General features: G+C 39.7%; 1 protein-coding gene and 1 long non-coding RNA gene across 4 annotated transcripts in view; one reads left to right on the top strand and one right to left on the bottom strand.

Moving 5' to 3' along the window:
* The window catches only part of PDE7B (phosphodiesterase 7B), a 379394-nt gene that overhangs the window by 163544 nt on the left and 194789 nt on the right, over positions 1-21061 (bottom strand). The gene's annotated exons all lie outside the window — the stretch shown is intronic.
* LOC133254065 (uncharacterized) lies at positions 33-11110 on the top strand. The gene is made up of 3 exons (XR_009738559.1): positions 33-120; positions 8343-8499; positions 9746-11110. It is a non-coding gene; the product is annotated as an uncharacterized LOC133254065 (long non-coding RNA).

Below are 21061 nucleotides of genomic sequence, written 5' to 3'. Positions count from 1 at the left end.
AAAATCCTCTCCAGCTTCGGAAAGGCAAGCCTCCTCCAGCCTGGCACAGCCCCCCTGTCCTTCCAGTCCCTCCACAAACACTGACGACGAGAGCAACTCACTTCCCAAGGTTTCTCACTGGTGAGAATGGTTCCTGTCCTCCTTCCTTAGAGAGAGAAAGCATTTTCCCCCCTTCTCTCTCAGGCACTGACTTCGCAGCACTTAATTAATCCCAGGCTACAGCTGGAACGACAGCAGAGGGGGAAAAAAAAAGCCATTGAAGTTTTAGCCTTTGCTTTTTATCTTCTTCCGATTTATTTGTTCTCAGTTCTCTTTTGGTGCTTGTCAAAGTTTGTCAAGTGGCTTGTTTAGCCCTTAAGGACTTCAGGCCAAGAGGTGGGGGACACCCCTTTGCCAGCCTCTCAGAGGGGTACTCCAGAGGCCAGTTACCTGAAGGTGTCAGGTAAGGAGTCACCCTCGTGGTGCAGGAAACCTAGAAGTTTCCCCAGCTCCAGCCCTCAAGGAGAAAACAGGGGAGGCTGAGCACTGGCAGGACCGGTTCGCAGCTGCTCCTTTCTGGAAGGTCTGGCCGGGGGCCACCTTGCCGGTCCACCACAGTCTGCACTGAGTTGGGGTTATTTGAAAGGTCTTGGGTTGCTCCCCAGGACCACAGTTCACACACTCCCCTCCCCCATAACTCTCCCTCTCCGCTGTCACTTGGTTCTCAGCAAACTTAACTGAATTTTGGACTATTAGTCCAATCCCTTTGTAACCTCAGCTGCCCTTTGGCTGGAAGGGAAATAACAGTGAATCACATTCCAGAGCTAACTTTGAAAGAAGTGACTTGGGGAAGTATCCAGATCCTCATGCAAACGTGCGGTGAGGTTGCAAAGCCTGGACACATCGCTTGGGATGGAATAATAATTTTAAAGCAGATCCACTGGGGACATACATGACAGCAAAAAGAAGGTGTCGAAGATTCACTTTCCAGAGATAGAACACTGGGGACATGACATTTGGGCCACAAACGGCACCCCCCACCTGACAGTGGTTGAGTTGAGGACAATCTGGGGCCGCCTGTCTTGGATCCCGAGGTTCAGAGATTGAGGCGTTCAGCCTAGAAGTGAGAACTCGCACAGCAGAGGGGTTGTCCCCTGGAGCTAGTGTGAAAAGCCCTGACACAAATGAAAGTGAGGTGGTATTTTGCCAGCAAATGGGGTTGGTAGGAGCAATTTGAACTTGGACATTCACGTGGCTAACTCCTATTTTCTTGGGGAGGTCATTGTAACAATCCCATCTTTCCTTTTCATGTCTCAGCATTGCAAAGGGCTTTATTTTGCTTGGCACTTTATTTTGTTGATGTACAATCTGTTGCTCCTGTTCTGCTTTCCTTTTGGGGCTGTTTTATCCCACGATCATTTGCTGTTTCTTTAGGGGAGAGGATAAGGATCATTGTAGGGTGTGTATTATTTTCATCTCCCTCACCTCGTGTTTTAAAAGTTGAAACTAGCAAAAGCTACTGTCATGTTGTTATTGTTATAATGATTATTCCTCTAAACCCATGGGTGAGAAGCTTAGTTTTCTACACTGAATTAAGTGGCTTTTGTTTCTTCTGGATGGAAAAGTACGCTGGCAAACCTTTCGTAATGGGTAAAGAAGGGTCAACATCTAAAGAAGAAACAATAAAACACATTTCATGATTAAAATATTGATCAAGCAGCTCTTCCTGTTTCAACCAGATATTCATACAACCCAATTAGGAATCAATGACCCACTTATGAGAAAGATGTGCCTTTTTTAACTTCTCTCTTTGTTAAGAGATGAAGGGATTTAAGCCTCAGTTTGACAGTTCTACCATTTTTGACAGCCCTCCCAGTTCTTATCTTACCCTTCCATCAGGTTGGGGGCATTCAAGCTCTCTACAATTGAGACAATTTTATTTAATAAGCACATGTAGGCTGCTGTCCTCTATTAGCCTATTTCCTGAATAGTGTCTTATACTCACTCCTCAGTCACAAACTTCCTTGACATAACAACCGAAGAGTTTCCTAAGTGTTTGACTATTTTTATTTTTGTTCAGTTATTTTGCAATAGTACTTAGCATCAGGATATCCTGACCCTTGGAACAAAGGGGTTAAGAACAAAGAAAACAAATATATGATATAATATGTTACATACACTAATGTATTAAGAATATAACTCTTTATTGCATGTTCCTTTCAGAATGACTTTTTAAAAAAAATCCTAGGATGTAAGTTTCCACTCTATTCTTTATATAATTTTACATATTTCCATGTAAAAATACCTTAGAGAAGTTACAAAATGTTGAATCATTGAACATGAATACTTCATAGTCAAAATAAATTAAGGCCAGGAAAATGTCATCTCAAGTTTTCATTTTCGAAGAGGAATCTTCTTCATTAGAATATTTGGAAATTAAAAATACTGTACAATTAAAAACAAAAATTCTCCCCAATATGGGATTATCTTCATTCCACGGTAGAAGTGCAGAAATACCACAAGGAAGGTCATTCTCATGGTATTTCTGGCTCACATAGAAACAGGAAGTACAGGAAATCTTGCGAGAAAGCTTGGCTCAGGAGAGTTTTGGCTCAACTACAGGTTCAAGAGATTGGGACAAACTGATGAGATGCTAGCACTTGGACTAAAACTACTATCCCTCACAAATCTTCTAAAAGGTGGCTATGTTCCATTTTGTAGGCTAGCATCTCTTTTATCTTTCAGATAGTTACTTTAGAAGAGCATGTCTTTAAACCTATGATTTTCCCCTTACATCATTCACCGATTACTATACCGGGGAAGGGGAGAAGGGGAGGATCTCTGCCCAGAGGACTCATAGAGCAAAGAGGTCTCACCTATGTGACTTGTAAGGATTCTTCTAAGTCTTAATATCAGTACTTAATATGCTACAAACAGGAAATTATAAGATAGACTTACAAAATAAGCTCTTTTTTTTTCAAGCATGTGAGTCAACCTAACTTCCCATGAAGAGGAAAGTAGCACAGTTCTCTTCTTATACAAAAGAAATGTCATGAGAATTAACAAAATCAAAACAGCTTGTTCCAATGGATTCCTAAAATATCAAACTTTGTTGTGTGTTTGCAGCTATAAAGAAAAGAACTGATAACCACAATGCTGAAGTATATGACCAAGAAAAAAGATTTGGAAACATAATGTCTTAGAACCTGGATCATCTTGAAGAATTTCTAGTGTTCTGGGGGCTCTGTAAAAATCTTGTGGATTTATGGCTGTTCTAGTTGATAGGCTTCTAAGCCTTTATTATACATGACTTAAAAAATATTAACAATATTAAATATTTCTAGTCATTCTAGAGAACGTACATTAAAAAACAGAAACAGAAATACACATTCATTTCGATTTTAGATTAGATTCTCATAAAACTTCATTTTAATTAATCAAAGTCTTCTCACTAAGGTATTTTGCAAGTACTTTAAATACTTATTAACTCTGTTTCTATATTTGAAGAAAAATTTGAGACTGTTGAGGGAATTTATTCATTTTGTCCTGGGCTTTTCTCTCCATCAGTTCAAATACGGATATAGGATGTATAAACACACACACACACACACACAACCACCCAGGGTTTCACAAATGCAATTCAAATGCGATTCACAGTGAGCAAAGGAGGAAAAACAGGTCTTTCAACTTTGTTTAAGGTAGTCTAAGTAGAAGAAGCTCTAACAATTTACAGTGTCCTTCAGGAGACATAGAAATGTAATAACTTTGGCCTTAACTAATCTTGAGGAATCATGCCAGCAAGTAGGGAAAAGGACTTGGTCTACAGACCGACCATAGAAGGCAGCACATATTTCCACCATCACGTGGGAAGGGAGGAGAGGGGCGGGGCAAGATGAGGAGAGGCGAGGTGGGGGGAGGTAGAAGGAGGCTGAGCTGACAGATTCATAGTGTGATTTCACAACAGGTTTCTAAACTACAACCAATCATTCCCTTATTCACTCTGCAAATATGTATTAGCAGCCAGAGCAAGAGCAGAGGAGAGAATCTCTTTACCAGCCCCTGGGTCCTTTCTCAGGCACTGGAACCTGTCTGGCCTTCCCCACCTCGTTTCGAGTTTTCACTGTGCATTACAATATCTTCTTTTACTTTTCTTTGGACATTTAAAGAGAGAAACCAGGGTTTTAGCTGGCATCATCAGACCGCTATCCTGGTTCTCAGATATCTAGCTAATGCTAAGTTTCTTGTCGCTGACAGTTAACCTGCAAAAAAATAAAATGAAATAAAATAAAATAAAAAGAGTCCAATAACACAGGAGTTGAGAACAAAATGACTGGAAGATTTGATTTTCTCCACCTGGCTTCCCCTCCCTGCTCTCTCCATGACCTGATGTTTTGCTATGTGACCATGGCATCCTCTGGCTGAAACCTTCTGGGATTTCAGAACTTCCTTCTTTCTTTTTTTTTGGTCACTCTATGCCACAATGAAGCAGGGCAAAGACTAATAGAGTTTTGCCAAGAAAATGCACTGGTCATAGCAAACACCCTCTTCCAACAACACAAGAGAAGACTCTACACATGGACATCACCAGATGGTCAACACCGAAATCAGATTGATTATATTCTTTGCAGCCAAAGATGGAGAAGCTCTATACAGTCAACAAAAACAAGACCAGGAGCTGACTGTGGCTCAGATAATCAACTCCTTATTGCCAAATTCAGACTGAAATTGAAGAAAGTAGGGAAAACCACTAGACCATTCAGGTATGATCTAAATCAAATCCCTTATGATTATACAGTGGAAATGAGAAATAGATTTAAGGGCCTAGATCTGATAGATAGAGTGCCTGATGAACTATGGAATGAGGTTCGTGGCATTGTACAGGAGACAGGGATCAAGACCATCCCCATGGAAAAGAAATACAAAAAAGCAAAATGGCTGTCAGGGGAGGCCTTATAAATAGCTGTGAAAAGAAGAGAAGCAAAAAGCAAAGGAGAAAAGGAAAGATACAAGCATCTGAATGCAGAGTTCCAAAGACTAGCAAGAAGAGATAAGAAAGCCTTCCTCAGCGATCAATGCAAAGAAATAGAGGAAAACAACAGAAAGGGAAAGACTAGCAATCTCTTCAAGAAAATTAGAGATACCAAGGGAACATTTCATGCAAAGATGGGCTCGATAAAGGACAGAAATGGTATGGACCTAACAGAAGCAGAAGATATTAAGAAGAGGTGGCAAGAATACACAGAAGAACTATACAAAAAAGATCTTCACGACCCAGATAATCACGATGGTGTGATCACTCACCTAGAGCCAGACATCCTGGAATGTGAAGTCAAGTGGGCCTTAGAAAGCATCACTACGAACAAAGCTAGTGGAGGTGATGGAATTCCAGTTGAGCTATTCCAAATCCTGAAAGATGATGCTGTGAAAGTGCTGCACTCAATATGCCAGCAAATTTGGAAAACTCAGCAGTGGCCACAGGACTGGAAAAGGTCAGTTTTCATTCCAATCCCAAAGAAAGGCAATGCCAAAGAATGCTCAAACTACTACATAATTGCACTCATCTCACACGCTAGTAAAGTAATGCTCAAAATTCTCCAAGCCAGGCTTCAGCAATACGTGAACCGTGAACTTCCTGATGTTCAAGCTGGTTTTAGAAAAGGCAGAGGAACCAGAGATCAAATTGCCAATATCCGCTGGATCATGGAAAAAGCAAGAGAGTTCCAGAAAAACATCTATTTGTGCTTTATTGACTATGCCAAAGCCTTTGACTGTGTGGATCACAATAAACTGTGGAAAATTCTGAAAGAGATGGGAATACCAGACCACCTGATCTGCCTCTTGACAATCTGTATGCAGGTCAGGAAGCAACAGTTAGAACTGGACATGGAACAACAGACTGGTCCCAAATAGGAAAAGGAATACGTCAAGGTTGTATATTGTCACCCTGCTTATTTAACTTATATGCAGAGTACATCATGAGAAACGCTGGACTGGAAGAAACACAAGCTGGAATCAAGATTGCCGGGAGAAATATCAATAGCCTCAGATATGCAGATGACACCACTCTTATGGCAGAAAGTGAAGAGGAACTAAAAAGCCTCTTGATGAAAGTGAAAGTGGAGAGTGAAAAAGTTGGCTTAAAGCTCAACATTCAGAAAACGAAGATCATGGCACCTGGTCCCATCACTTCATGGCAAATAGATGGGGAGACAGTGGAAACAGAGTCAGACTTTATTTTTGGGGCTCCAAAATCACTGCAGATGGTGACTGCAGCCAGGAAATTAAAAGACGCTTCCTCCTTGGAAGGAAAGTTATGTCCAATCTAGATAGCATATTCAAAAGCAGAGACATTACTTTGCCAACAAAGGTTCGTCTAGTCAAGGCTATGGTTTTTCCTGTGGTCATGTATGGATGTGAGAGTTGGACTGTGAAGAAGGCTGAGTGCCGAAGAATTGATGCTTTTGAACTGTGGTGTTGGAGAAGACTCTTGAGAGTCCCTTGGACTGCAAGGAGATCCAACCAGTCCATTCTGAAGGAGATCAACCCTGGGATTTCTTTGGACGGAATGATGCTGAAGCTGAAACTCCAGTACTTTGACCACCTCATGCGAAGAGTTGACTCATTGGAAAAGACTCTGATGCTGGGAGGGATTGGGGGCGGGAGGAGAAGGGGAGGAAAGAGGATGAGATGGCTGGATGGCATCACTGACTCGATGGACGTGAGTCTGAGTGAACTCCAGGAGTTGGTGATGGACAGGGAGGCCTGGTGTGCTGCGGTTCATGGGGTCACAAAGAGTCGGACACGACTGAGTGACTGAACTGAACTGAACTGAATGCCACGTGCAGGATCTTAGCTCCCCAACCAGGGCTCAAATCCATGCCTCCTGCATTTGGAGTGCAGAGTCTTAACCACTGGACTACCAGGGACACTCTTTTCTGATTTCAAAGATTATAAGTGGTGGTACACTTTTCATAATTTCATGTTCGCAGGTGTGTTATCTTCTTCAAAAATAACTATAATGATGAAATAATCAAGAAGTTCTTCAAGACTGCTATTAATGCCTTAGGGTTACAAAAACTGTATTTAAGTCTCACTACTGAGCTTTGCCTCAAACTTAGAGATTTATCTACAAATGGTGAGTGCTTAGTCACTCAATCATGTCCAACTCTTTGTGACCCTATGGACTGTAGCTTGCTAGGCTCCTCTGTCCATGTGGATTCTCCAGGCAAGAATACTGGAGTGGGTTGCCATGTCCTCCTCCAGGGGATCTTCCCAACCCAGGAACAGAACCCAGGTCTTCCGCATTGCAGGCATATTCTTTACCATCTGAGCCACCAGGCAAGCCCATTTACAAAAGGGTATGGTACCAATAACAACCTTATCCATCATGCTTTTTATCTTATTTGTAAGGATAAAATAAAGATTAAATAAGCAATAATGTGCTGAAAATTTTTAAATATTTTTAAGCTATAAGAAATCATAATTGATAATTTATCTAAACTGAAATTTTGGTTCTAGTTTCCTGAGATCTATAAGAAAAACTGAAAGTCAAACTCCCCATCCTTAAATTAGGTCCCACTCTGGAAATTCATGCTTTTTATGAGGATGCAGGAGTAGAGGAAGTCAGAGACAGGGTATTGGAGAGAGTATTGGAGAGTGGCCCCAGGGGAGAGATCAATTCAGTTCAGTTGCTCAGTCGTGTCCGACTCTTTGCAACCCCATGAATCACAGCACACCAGGCCTCCCTGTCCATCACCAACTCCTGGAGTTCATTCAAACTCATGTTCACTGAGTCGGTGATGCCATCCAGGGATTTAATGATACAAAGGTGGGGAGAGGTGGGAAAAATGATTGATATGTGAAAGAGCATAGATGAATGACAAAATATGTATTAAAAGAAACTCAGTAGGATAAATATTCATTGTAACTGCATTTGAGAGGTGTGATAACAGTTATGAATCATGTCTAGAGTGTAAGCCTGTGCCATCTTTACCAAGGGTTATTTAGTGTTCTGGTTAATACTGTATCCGTTTCTGTGATTAGAATTTCAATTTCCGGCCACAGTGACTAATGGTTGTGTTTGATGTTCATGAGCTGTAAAGCTTTGTGCTGTAGGCTGTGGTGATGAACATGTGTCTCAGGCCTCCCCCTGGCTTTGTTTCTCTAAACAAACCACATGGGCTTCCAATCTTTTTCTTGGGAGTCTATAATCCTCAAATATTTTAATAATTTTGATAGCTCCTAGCTCATCTCCATTGAATTCACAAATGTTTTTCAAGGTAGTATAGTACATAAAACCAAGTAGAAGGTTTCAAAAGTGGTTTAAACAAAGTCTGAAATATGCTTTACTTCTTTTTTGCAAGTGAGATACATGGATTCTGGAAGCTCTCAAGAACTGGGAAGACTAAGAACTAAGAACTCTCAACTAAGACTAAGAACGCTCAAGAACTAAGAAGACCTCAAGAAGGCTGGAGGGGAGATTGTCCAGACATCCTCAAAGACCTGCTGGGAAATGCCTGAGTGAGATTTTTTTCCCTCTTAATATAATCAAAATAAACTAGATCACTAATAAGATATAGAAGTATTATTAACATAAAAGGAAAGTGAGAAAATGGTAAGGAATAAAACCTTCTAAGAGCATTTATTTTTTTTCCCTTTGGCATTCAGTTATGTTTTTGTTTATGGAGTTCAAAGTCAATTTGGAAGAAGGAAGTTTCGACTATCTGTGTATGAAGTGTAATCCTACTGCCTCCTCAAATTATTATTTATTTTTCCCTCTTTCACATATTACCTCCTGGTGATTATGAATTACATTAAATATCTATGCCAAAAGTTGTCTCTCAGATGCTGTTCTACAGCAATTCTTCTCAGATGTTAGTGTGCACACAGATCACTTGGAGATTCTATTAAAATGAAGATTTGGTTTGGGCAGGTCTGGGCGGGGCCTGAGACCCTGCATTTCTAGGAAGTTCCATGGGAATGACAAGGCTGCTGGTCTGCAGTCCATACTGGGATGCAAGGTGAGAGGCCTACTAAGTGGCAGATATTTTCTGCCTCTTCTATGTTAGTTATGAAAGAAAATGAAGCAAAAGTACCCTTCTTTACAGGAACATGTATTAAGACTTTTGGAAACAATCAGTAGTGGCTCAGGATAACTACTCTCAACTAGAAATAAGCAACCAGAGCTGCAGTATAAGAGCAAGGGCTATGTCCAGGGGCATTCATAATATTGAATCCCTACTTGGCTTTTAAATTTTGTTTCATTCATTTCTTTTCCCTTATGAATTAACTTTAAAAAATAAGGTTGACTAAACAGTATGGGCCACTGTGAGAAAGAATATATATACAATGGAGTCAACTTCAAAGACAAATCGCTGTTTTTGAAATTTCAAGCAAAATTTACTTAAGCCTAATTTTGCCACCCTTCCCGCTTTCCAGCATTTTGTTGTTCTGTGTGTGTGTGCTCAGTCTCAGTTGTATCTGATTCTTTGTGACCCTGTGGACTGTAGACTACCAGCTTCCTCTGGCCATGGAATTTCCCAGGCAAGAATACTGAAATAGGTTGCTGTTTTCTTCTCCTGGGGATCTTCCCGACCCAGGGACTGAACTTGTGTCTCCTGAGTTACCTGCATTGGCAGGCAGATTCTTTACTAAGGACTATTGTTATTTTCAGAACGATTGAAATACAGGCAAGGCTCTGAGTCTTTGATCTCCATCATTATGGATATTCTCACCAAGATGTACTCCTTCATTTGATTTATTAAAGGTCTATGTAAAGCAGACTTCAGATGAAGCCTGGTAATCTTTCTCACTGTAATACTCCAGGCATGAATGAATGGTGACCAGATGACTCCACAAAGCAAAGATGGAAAGAAAGTAAGCATTCATGGAGCTATAACCAGCGAGTAGCCCACGGTGCTGCTGACTCAGAGAAATGTACTACAATGTCACAGTGAAATATAAAACAAAACAAAAAAGATAAGCTCTGCAACAGGCTGTATTCTTTATCAGGTATCACCTGGAGTTCAGGCAGCTCCAGACATAGCATTCATGGGAAAGTGATACCAGAAGCAAGAGGCATGTGAAATCAACTGGAAGACAAGGGTAATCAAGAGCATGAGGTTGGAACACTATCACATTTATATGATTAAGAATTTGTACAGTTAACTGAATAAGAAATGCTTGGAATAAATGGAAGCATCTGCTGGTAACTGGAAACACAGGTGGTTGTATTTTCTTCCCTTTGTCTTTCCTGATTCTTTCTAATGCTAAGTGCTTTCTACCTTGATGAACACCTATATTTCCTATCATATACAGAAGTAACTAAGAAACAAGAAAGGGAAAGCTGGCAGATAATGGATTAAAAGTGAATATATATCATGGTCATTTTAAAGGTAATTTTAGAACCTCTTCTCCTCTGGAGAATCAAGGGGAAAAAGGAAAGGTGAGGTGCGGCTTCCCTGGAGGCCTGGTGGTGAAGACTCCACACTTCCACTGAATGGGGCAAGGGTTGCCGTGCAGTGCAACCAAAACAAACAAACAAAACCATTTTTTTTAATAAGAAAAAATAAAAAGGAATTAGAAAAGTACTCAGGGAAATGGCTTGACAGGAAGTAGTCATAAAAAAATAAGTAAAGGTGAGACTATTTAATGTATATAAACAATATACAACACACTCTCTGTGTAGTATGGTACAGGAAATCCATCTGAACCCCCCACCCCCTTTTGTGGTATGTAGTGTTGCTAGAAGATAACAGCAGTATCATCAAGGAAAGAAAGCCTAACACAAGTTGGCAACACTGATGCAGGTATGGAATCTCTAAAGACTCTCTAAGAGTTTCTTTGTAACCTTCTTATCCATCCCACATTTAAATTCTAACTAAAATTTGCTCTATTTCATAAAGTATCTAAAATGATTGCACATGTCTCTGTCTCTAAGAGGTGGTTACCATGGGTTCTGCTCTATTTTCTTCTCTGGGCTGCTGGGACCTGCTACTTTCTGTCCTCCATGATCTTCTCCCTGAATCCATTCAACAATCTGATCATGAGACTTCTTGCATTCTTTGTCCTCTTACACATTTTTGCTTGGGACATTCATGTTCTGTTGCCTATTTTGAGTGCAAGGCAAAAATACCTACCTTTGACTTGCATGTGTTCACATATCTTGCTGCTCTTGTATTGTGTGTCTGGATTAGAATATAAGGAGTCAACTCCAGAACCATCTGCAACTAGACTTTTAAAAATACTTTTTTATGTTTATTACTTCTTCGCTTTCAAAGTTTGAGGAGTAAATTGACTGAGCTACTTCTAAAATGTATTTTTTAGTTTTTCATTCAGATCAGATCAGATCAGATCAGTTACTCAGTCATGTCCGACTCTTTGCAACCCCATGAATCGCAGCACGCCAGGCCTCCCTGTCCCTCACCAACTCCTGGAGTTCACTCAGACTCATTCAAAAAAATTCAGTGCAGTCTTAATTATCTTTAAAAGTTAGGATATTTCCTAATGTGCATATCATTTTTTAATGTGCAACAAATAATCAGTCTTATGGACTCTGTGGGAGAGGGAAAGGATGGGAAGATTTGGGAGAACGGCATTGAAACATGTATAATATCATGTATGAAACGAGTCGCCGGTCCAGGTTCGATGCACGATACTGGATGCTTGGGGCTGGTGCACTGGGACGACCCAGAGGGATGGTATGGGGAGGGAGGAAGGAGGAGGGTTCAGGATGGGGAACACATGTATACCTGTGGCGGATTCATTTCGATATTTGGCAAAACTAATACAATATTGTAAAGTTTAAAAAGAAAAAAAAAACCCAGCTTGAACATCAAAAAAAAAAAAAAGTGATGGGAGATATTAGTAGTAACACAACACAGAATTATTACCTAAAGAAATAGTCTAAATCCCTTTCTTGGGCATTCAACATTTCAAAACCATGCTCGCACTAACTGAGCCTTGTAAACTCACTCAAGCGTACATTTAGCACTCAAAATTCCTGTGGAATCATATTGTTTCCCATATGTGCTAGATGCACAATGATCTGTGTGGTAGGCAGAATAATGACCTCCCAAAGATGTCTACACCCTAATCCCTAGAACCTGTGAATAAGTTAGTTTACATGGCAAAGAGGAATTACTGTAGCAGAAGGAATTAAAATTGCTAATCATCTGATGTTAAGATAGGGAGACTCTTCCGGATTGTCTACATGGATGCAGTGTAATCACAAGGGGTTCTTACATAGGGACAAGGGAGGCAGGAGAGTCAGTGTCAGACTGATAAGATGTGATAAAGATTCAACTAGCCAATGTTAGCTTTGAAGACAGAAAGAACCCTCAAGCCAAAGAATGAGGGCAACCTTTCAAAGAAAAGGGAAAAACTGCATTCTCTTTAGAGCCATCAGAAAAGAATGCAGACACTTTGATTTTGGCCTAATGGGACTCGTTTTAGACTTCTAAACTCCAAAACTGTAAGATAAAACATTTGTGTTTGTTTTAAGCATTAAGTTTGTGGTAATTTGTTACAGCAGCATCAGAAAGCTAATATTTATTGCTCACATTTTTCTTCTCTTTATTGGGAAAGATTTTTCCACTTATCTCATCCAAAAAACTCCCATTTTCTTCATGAAGTCTTTGTGTCCCACTTCAACTGCCTCTTTGATTTAAATAAAGCAGAACTTCTTATCCATTTTATTTGTTTTTAAGATAACTTGTGTCACTATTTGCCTTTAATGCTCCTGCTTGTCTTTCAATTTAGAATGCAGGGAGCATTGTTTCATAGTTTGTATAATAACATAAAATCTTGGGATGTACCCTTCCTTCCTTTCTTTCTTCCTTTCTCCCTTCCTTCTGCATTTACTGAGTGGCTAATAATTTATTGAGTGTCTCACGCTAAGTGCTTTATATACAAAACCATAGTCCCTGTCCTTAAAGTTATTTACAAATTTAGTGGAGAAACAGACACATATACAACTAGTCATAAAGCATGATGCATTGTAGGATTAAAATATAACTGTAGACCGAACAGGTCTCAGTTAGTGTCTGTGGTTAATAATGATGAAAACCAACTTTTTTTCTTAAATTTTTCTTGTACCTTGACAATTTAGACAATGTCTAGAAATCTATTTAAAACAAAAATTTATGAACTATATTAGAGTTTGTATGTTGTCAAAATAATGTGGATGATTAATTGTATTTTGTTGATTATTTTTTATTTGCTGATAGGATTTTTTTTTTAAGTTTAGCTGTAATGATTTTAAAACTTTAAGAATCTTCTCACCACTTTTCTCAGGTGACTTGATATCATGTTGCTAGTGACTTGGCAGCTTAGGAAAAGTTCTTATTCCTAGATAGCCAAGAAAGGCAAATGATGCAATGCCAGAGTTTTAAGGGACTTTAGAGGTAAATTAATCATTTCAATTAGATCCCATCTTAGCTTAAGCTGAAGACAGACTGGATAGCTGAAACAACAGAAATTTATTTCTCACAGTTCTGAAGTGTGGAAGCCTGAAATCACCAGGGTGTCAGCATAGTTAGGGTCAGGTGAGGCTCCTTATCCCAACACTGCCTTCTTACTACTTCTTCAGGTGGTGGAGAGATCATGTCTCTCAAGTCTTTCTTATAATCTCATTTATGAGGACCCCACTCTTGTGACCCAGTTACTCATCACACTGGGATTAGGGTTTCAACATAAGATTTTTGGAAGGACACAAACATTCAATCCACAGCAGGTAATTTTCTAATTATACCGATAATGACAGCATAAGCCCTGGATTCTCACAGACCTGAGCTGAAGCCTGTTCTTTTCACTGCTTATGTACTCAGTACAGCACTACACATTTTATACGAAATGCCTTATATTATCCTTACAAGAAACCAGATAAGGTAGGTACAATCATGATTCCCTATGAAATTAATTTGCCCAAAATTCAGATACTACCAAGCTTTAGAAGAGTGATTTGAACCAAGGCAGGTTGGCTCTAGAGCAGGCTCTCTTAACACTGTGCTACACTTCCTGTGCGGTTGGGTATATTATAAAGCAATAAGAACTTGGTTTGATCAACACATTGCAACCATACAGGGCTGTATCCATGGCTGTATCATGAACATTTACGTGAGGCAAGTCAGAAGGAAAGAATAATTATGATACTTCCAGCACCTGTTTCTATATATTTTCTTCATGGTAGGATTATATCCTGTGTTCTTTAAGGCATATTCTATCCCACTGTGGTCATGACTGTAGCCACCAGGTTGGACTTGAGATTTTTGCCACAACCTTCATCCAGAAAGTGCTGAAGGTCTTCCTTTCTCAGCATGATTGCAGAGAAAGAAAATGGCACACATAGACATTTTTTTAAAAAATTAGGTGAACATCTGATCTCCCTTCATTAATGGATGGTTTCCTCAAGCCAGACACTACACTCCAAAAATAACTTCATTCCTTATGAAAACTGGCTTGAGTGACCTGTACGTCTGTGTCACGGTCATTGCCATGCACTGGAACCCTTCAGGGTAGTGATGAAAGATGATCAGAGTAGTTTCTGTGTGATTTAATCATAATTGCAGCAGCAACTCTACTGTCTCTGACCTAAATCTTGGATCTGAAAAACCAGGGAACAATGACGTAGAATTGGTGAGTGGAGATGAGTCTATTTCCCCAAGACATTAGAGGGATGTTTTCCTTTTGGAGCCATTTAGCAAGGCTGCTTACAGTATCACAGTGTCAGCTGCATCTGGGTTTTCTAAACAGCTTGGCCAGAAATGGGAAAAAGAGATTCTTAAGTGTTTCTGAGTGTTAAGGAAATGACTTGAGTCAGTTTTTGTATGTACAATACATGTAGGGGAATCCAAATCTGGTCTTCAGCTGATTTCTGACCTGGGGTAATAGATTGGAGATGAAGTTGATGACAGCTACGTTTCCCGTGGGCCAGGCATTTTCTGTTTTCTGCCTCACCTCCTTTTCTTGGCTTTACTTCCACATGGTAAATTTGGTTACCTCATCATTTATATTCACAGTCCTTCTACTAGGGAAATGTAAACCTATAAATTTCACAACACCTTTATATAACACCTTCTTTATAAGGTGTTACAAAGTGACAGAAGGGCTTGGCTCTTCAGAAATGTCCCTAAGGAGAGAAAAGTTCAAAGCCTGGGGCAAATCATTCTGACTTTCAGATGCTCAACTTCTGTGGATATTCCCCAAGTCCTGTCCCCAGTAATAATTTATTAATAAATTAATTCACTTATTTGAAATAACATTAAATACTCTAAATCTTTGCCTGACCAAACCCAATTAATCCCAACCATTCCATTTGTCCCTCTATACATTTGTCCTTACATCAATTATAATTGATGCCTTGTTTTATTTAAAGATTTTCTTTATGTCCATCATGCATGTAAATTCTGTATTTCATTTTTGCAATATTACATTAAGAGTGCAGGTATTCATTTCTTTGATAGCTTCCTTAGAGAACCTCTCAAGTGGTCAAGATCACAATGAATGATGAAATAGCACTATTATTTCTGTGGTAAAAATAAGAAGAAAGTTCGGAGGGGGATAGCCACAGAATTTTGGGAAACCTCAGAAGGGATACTTGGTGTTGCAAAATCCAAGTACTCTTTTTGACCTAAACCATATGCTGGCTTTCTTGAAATTATTGCAGGGTTAGAACTTTCCCCCGCTAACATGCTGGGTAAAGTCACATTTCCCCATAAGAGCACAAATGTGCAAACAAAAGACTGGTTATAGAAATCTACTTGAAATTCCTGAGAGGACCTACACAGTTGTTTCTTAGCTCTAACCTGTGGGTCAAATGTAACTCTGACATCTATTTTCTTCAAGTTGGCATGTCTTGGGAGCTTTTCTTTTAGGATCTTTGGAAAGAGAGTTTTCAGAAACAAAACAAAAACTGAAAGAGCTTTTATCCTCCAGTAGAACCAAAGTGTTGGAAAGATTAGACTGAACTCTTGGGACAACTGAGGATTAAATGAGAGCATTTGTGCAAAGTCTGTAGAACAAGTCCAGGTGCAAAGCAGGCATTCAGTAAAAGCCAGTGATGACCAGCTTTTCCAAATCACCTGCTCTCTTTTGCATGGAGCTGGCATCAATAGCCCACTTAGCCCTGTGTGCCATCAGTAGAGCCAGAAAGTAATATACAGAAGGTAAAAGATAGGAGAGGTAAAAGTGTAGGGGGGATAAATTAGGAGTTTGGGATTAACAGACACACACTGCTACATGTCAAACAGACGACAGGACCTATTGTATAGCACAGGGTACTATATTCAATATCTTGTAATAACCTATAATGGAAAGGAATTTAAAGAAGAATATATATATATATATATATATATATATATATATAAAACTGAATAATTTTGCTGCACATCTGAAACTAACACAACATTGTAAATTATATACTTCATAAAAATGTTTTCAAAAAAGAGGTAAAAGTAAGCAAAAACAAAGGGTATGGAGTGGTCAAGGAAGTGGTGGAAAAGAAGACAAAGATAAAAAAGAAACTACAGAGAAAAGAAGAAAAAATATGGCTTTTCACTGTCAATAATCATAAAGGTTACTCCAGGAACCTGGAGAACATCAGTTGCTGGGCCCTTCTGTTCAATACTGGGCTGTTCCCATCTCTTCTTCACGTTCTAACTTCTAACATGAGTTTCAGATGATCTGAAAGATTCTCCAGATCCAGTTGTACAAAACAGAAAATTAAGTTTTTCTAGTGTGTTCTAATGCAGAAGGCAATGGCAACCCATTCCAGTACTCTTGTCTGGAAAATCCCATGGACAGAGGGGCCTGGTGGGCTGCAGTCTACGGGGTCACTAGGAGTCGGACACGACTGAGCAACTTCACTTTATTCTTTCACTTTCATGCATTGGAGAAGGAAATGGCAACCCACTCCATTGTTCTTGCCTGGAGAATCCCAGGGACAGGGGAGCCTTGTGGGCTGCCGTCTATGGGGTCACACAGAGTCAGACACGATTGAAGCGACTTAGCAGCAGCAGCAGTGTGTTCTAAATAGATAGCCATTGACACTGAGTACTAGTGTGATCTAAATAAACAGGCATAGACACTGAGTACTGAACTAGTTTCTCTTTAACTCTCTAGAAACCCATTGCAACATAATTATTCCTAGAGAATAATTGTCTTAAAAGTCTTTATTTCCTCACTTTTCATCAAAGGATATAAGCTGCTGAAGTATCAAATCTTTCTTGGTAAGGCACTGTCATCTACAAATCAGTCCCTCAGGATCTTGCAAGGAGCACATTGGTGGTTTAGTCGCTAAGTCGCGTCTGACTCTTACAACCCCATGGACTGTAGCCTCCAGGCTCCTCTGTTCCTGTGATTCTCCAGGCAAGAATACTGGAGTGGGTTGCCATTTCCTTCTCCGGGGGATCATCTGGATTCAGTAATTGAACCCCGGTCTCCTGCAAAAAGACTTGTTTATTTATTTACTTTTGCCATGAGATGGTTCCTATAATTAGAGAAATCAAAGGTTTCTTATGAGAGTGTGAAATGACTTTTGCAGTTCTTGGAGAAGATTGCAGAAATTGACCGTGTCAAAAGAAAGTAAGAGAATGGCTTTCTTCACCATCAGGGGATTAGGATGGTGAAGGAAAGGTGCTCTGTTCAAGGAACTTTGGGGAGCTGTAATTATAGAACCACTCTGAACTGTCCATTCCTCAGCCCCTCCATTGAAGACCGGAGAAGGACTGTTGGCAAGAGTAGTGTGGTATGGGACCAGGGAACAGAAGATTTGGGCTTCAGTCTTACATCAAAGGTTTAGACAAGTTCTAAGCATCAACCTTTCTTTAGGGTTCTGCTTGCTCAACTCTTGTTGGGGCTTTTAGACCATCTCTGAGTTTGTCAGACCTGGCAACACCCTGCCGTTCTGGGATCTTCTGCACTGAGAGATGAACCTGGACCAAGACTGATGTCACTACCATACCACGGATCCGAGCAGACTGTTCATCGGGTGTAGCAGATATCTGTTCAATGAATGAGTGACCATGCACCCCTGAATGGCCTCATAGGCATTTAAAAGCAGCTCTATAATTTGAGAAAAAAGCTGGAGTGTCATAGTGGCCTCATGGAAACTCAGCCAGTGTAGGACCGTATTAGCGAATAGCCAGTTTCATGGGGCAGTGGGGTAAAATGGGTGAGTGAGCTGATTTTTTTTTTTTCCCTGAAACCATCCTGTTTCTCTCTGTCCCTTTCTTTCTCTTTTTGATTTCCATTTGTGATCTCTGAGACTTAATAGACATAGTACTTTGCAGTCTCTCCCACCCTCTCTACCAGTGCTCCCTAGTGGGACAAGTAAATCTGATCCCAGGAGCTCAGTCACTACCCATCCAAAGCCCCAGGCCAACGCTGGGGAAGGGTCAGGATGTTGCATGTGCCACACACACAGGCTTGGCACTCAGCCCCCACCACGCTGCTGGGGCCAGGCAGGGAGGTCACCCCTCTGATACCTGAAGAGTGGTGCCTTCCACCTCCTGCACTGCGGGTATGACTGCACATGGCCAGGGCAATGGGACAAAAGAGATCACTCTGGCTCCTCAGGCGCCAAGATGAGGAAAATCAACATCAGGGCCCAAAGGATGCAACTCCTGGGGACAAAAGTTTTCTACACATTAACAACCAGTCATTACAGAAACATTGAGTAGGCGCTCAAGGATGGAAAAGAGAAGAGATCTCTTGACCCTAGATGACAAATCTTTTTCAGGGAGACTCTGAAGCACAGGACTTTATTCACCTTGTCAATAGCCAAGGCAGGAAGATGAAATGAACAGCACTGAGCAACAAACATTCATCAAGCACCTTTTACGAGCCAGGCAGGAAGCAAAGCTTCGAACAAGTCAGACTTTACATTCCAGTGAAAGCCAGAAACACGCACACAAATACATTACCAAGACAGTCCTCGGTCATTATCAGAGATATTATAAACAAAATTAATTGATTAATAGTGGCTAAAAAGGGATTTTCATTGTATGATTGGGAGAGGCCTCTAATGGCAAGGAAAAGCCTGCCAGTCAAAGATCTAGGGAAGAAGATTTGAGGTAGAGGAACAACTGAGAGAAAAACCCTGAAGCAAGAACTAGCTGGCTGTGTCTGAGAAACGAAGAGCAGATGGCAGGGATTCAGTGAGCGAAGGAGAGGGTTGTGTGTGATGAGATTCTGAGCAGACCATGTTAGGCTGTGTAACTGACTAGAGATGATCTCGGATGTCATTCCAAGTGTGATGATAAACTAGCAGAAGTTTTTCAGAAGAGTGATGTGATCTAATGTAGTTTTAATAAGATCACAGTGGTAGTTCTGCTGAGAAGGGATTTTATAGGAGCAAGAGTAGAAGCAGAAATTAGCAAGCAGGCTAATAAAATTCAAGAAAGAAAGAACAGTGGCTTGACTAGGGTGAGACCAAAGGAAAAATAAACAGTTTTAGGAAAGATTTTGGAAGTATGTCTCTAGAATATACCTCTGGATTGGCATGTGAGGGAAAGAGGGCAGCTGAGTTCTAGTATCCTAGTAAACGGCTGGGATGGGAAGAAACATATTTAGAAGTGATGCTGATCAAGCACTTAGTTGGATATTGGGAGTTTGGGATGCTTTTCAGATACCCTAGTAGATGGCAAGTAGATAGTTTGAGTATAGAGTCTAGGGGAAAAAAATCAGTCCTTACATGTTAATTTGGGAAGTATTGGCATATTTGTTTTGTTTTAAAGGAAACAAAACAAAACATTGTGTCCTGTTCTGTCCAACTGCTTCCATCCCAAATCAACATGGAACTAAGTACAGTAAGTGCTGAAGATAAAGAGATCAAAAAGCCCGTAACCCCAGAGGGGGTGGCAGACCAAAGTAGGCATGATTGTTATAATGCAATGGTAAAATGGAGGAAGGTACGGATACAAGGGAAGCTATATTATGGAGCCAATAGTTATTCCTGGAATAGTCACGGACAGTGGAGAGAAGAGGTGATTTGAGAGACAGTCATTTGATAGAAACAATTTTCTTGTGAGTCTCTTCTTTTAAAATAAGAGCTTTTTCAGAGAACATAGAAAGTAGATGGGATTTGTTCCAGAAGTGTTATGGACAAAAGAAAATTCTATTTTTAATGGTTGTTTGATCTTGGAGAAGGCATTAATCACTCTAGGACTTATTTTCCTCTGTAAAAAGAGAAGATTGAGCTCAGTGAAGTTTTATGCCTTGGGGAGATGATAAGATAGGGAATTATGGTCAGCAAGTTATTTTTTGCTATATATTTAAAAGTTATATTATATTACCATACATATTTCAATACAGTAAATGGCTTAATATATATATATATATACACATAAAAATACTATATGTATGTTTTTAGTAAAAACAAAATATTTAGCTTTGATAAATTGATATATTTATAAGTAAATTGCCTTATGCCAATTGTCAAAAATTTCAAGTTCTTAGTTGACATAAAAATGTTAACACCTTAATGAGCACAAGGTCTAATTGTTAAAAAAGAGGGAAAAAGAAAAACAAAATAATTATTGCCAAATTAATACAGTTTCATAGACAAAATATTTTAAACCATGAGTACACTGGGGGGACAATGAGAAAAAAGCATATTTGATAGGTGTAGTTTTACAATTTGAGAGATTTTCCTTTTCTTCTTCCTTTAAAGCTATACTAGATATTTGACGTCTCTGTCACTTATTTCAGTCTTTGTGAAATTAAAAAAAATTTGTTTTCTGGGAATTAATTTCTTCATCGTATGAAACAATGCAACTTCTCTCAAGGCACCCTGTAATTTACCAGAATAACTTTGGCTAAGAGTCCTGGAATGTCCTTCATTTTATTCATCTTACAGGATTGAACAATTTATTCCAGTCATTTATTAACCTCAGAAGCAGATCAATTTTAAGAACAATACTTTGCATTTCTGATAGTATTTATTTCCAGGATTGTATTTTTAAAAATCTATTTAGTAGTATGCATACTCATCGAAAAAAGAAAGAGAGTTCCAGAAAAACATCTATTTCTGCTTTATTAACTATGCCAAAGCCTTTGACTATGTGGATCACAATAAACTGTGGAA

The sequence above is a fragment of the Bos javanicus genome, chromosome 9 (assembly GCF_032452875.1).
Source record: "Bos javanicus breed banteng chromosome 9, ARS-OSU_banteng_1.0, whole genome shotgun sequence".
In the NCBI taxonomy this organism is placed as follows: domain Eukaryota; kingdom Metazoa; phylum Chordata; class Mammalia; order Artiodactyla; family Bovidae; genus Bos; species Bos javanicus.
The sequence above is the reverse complement of the archived record's forward strand: the minus strand, read 5'-3'. Positions and strand labels throughout refer to the sequence as shown.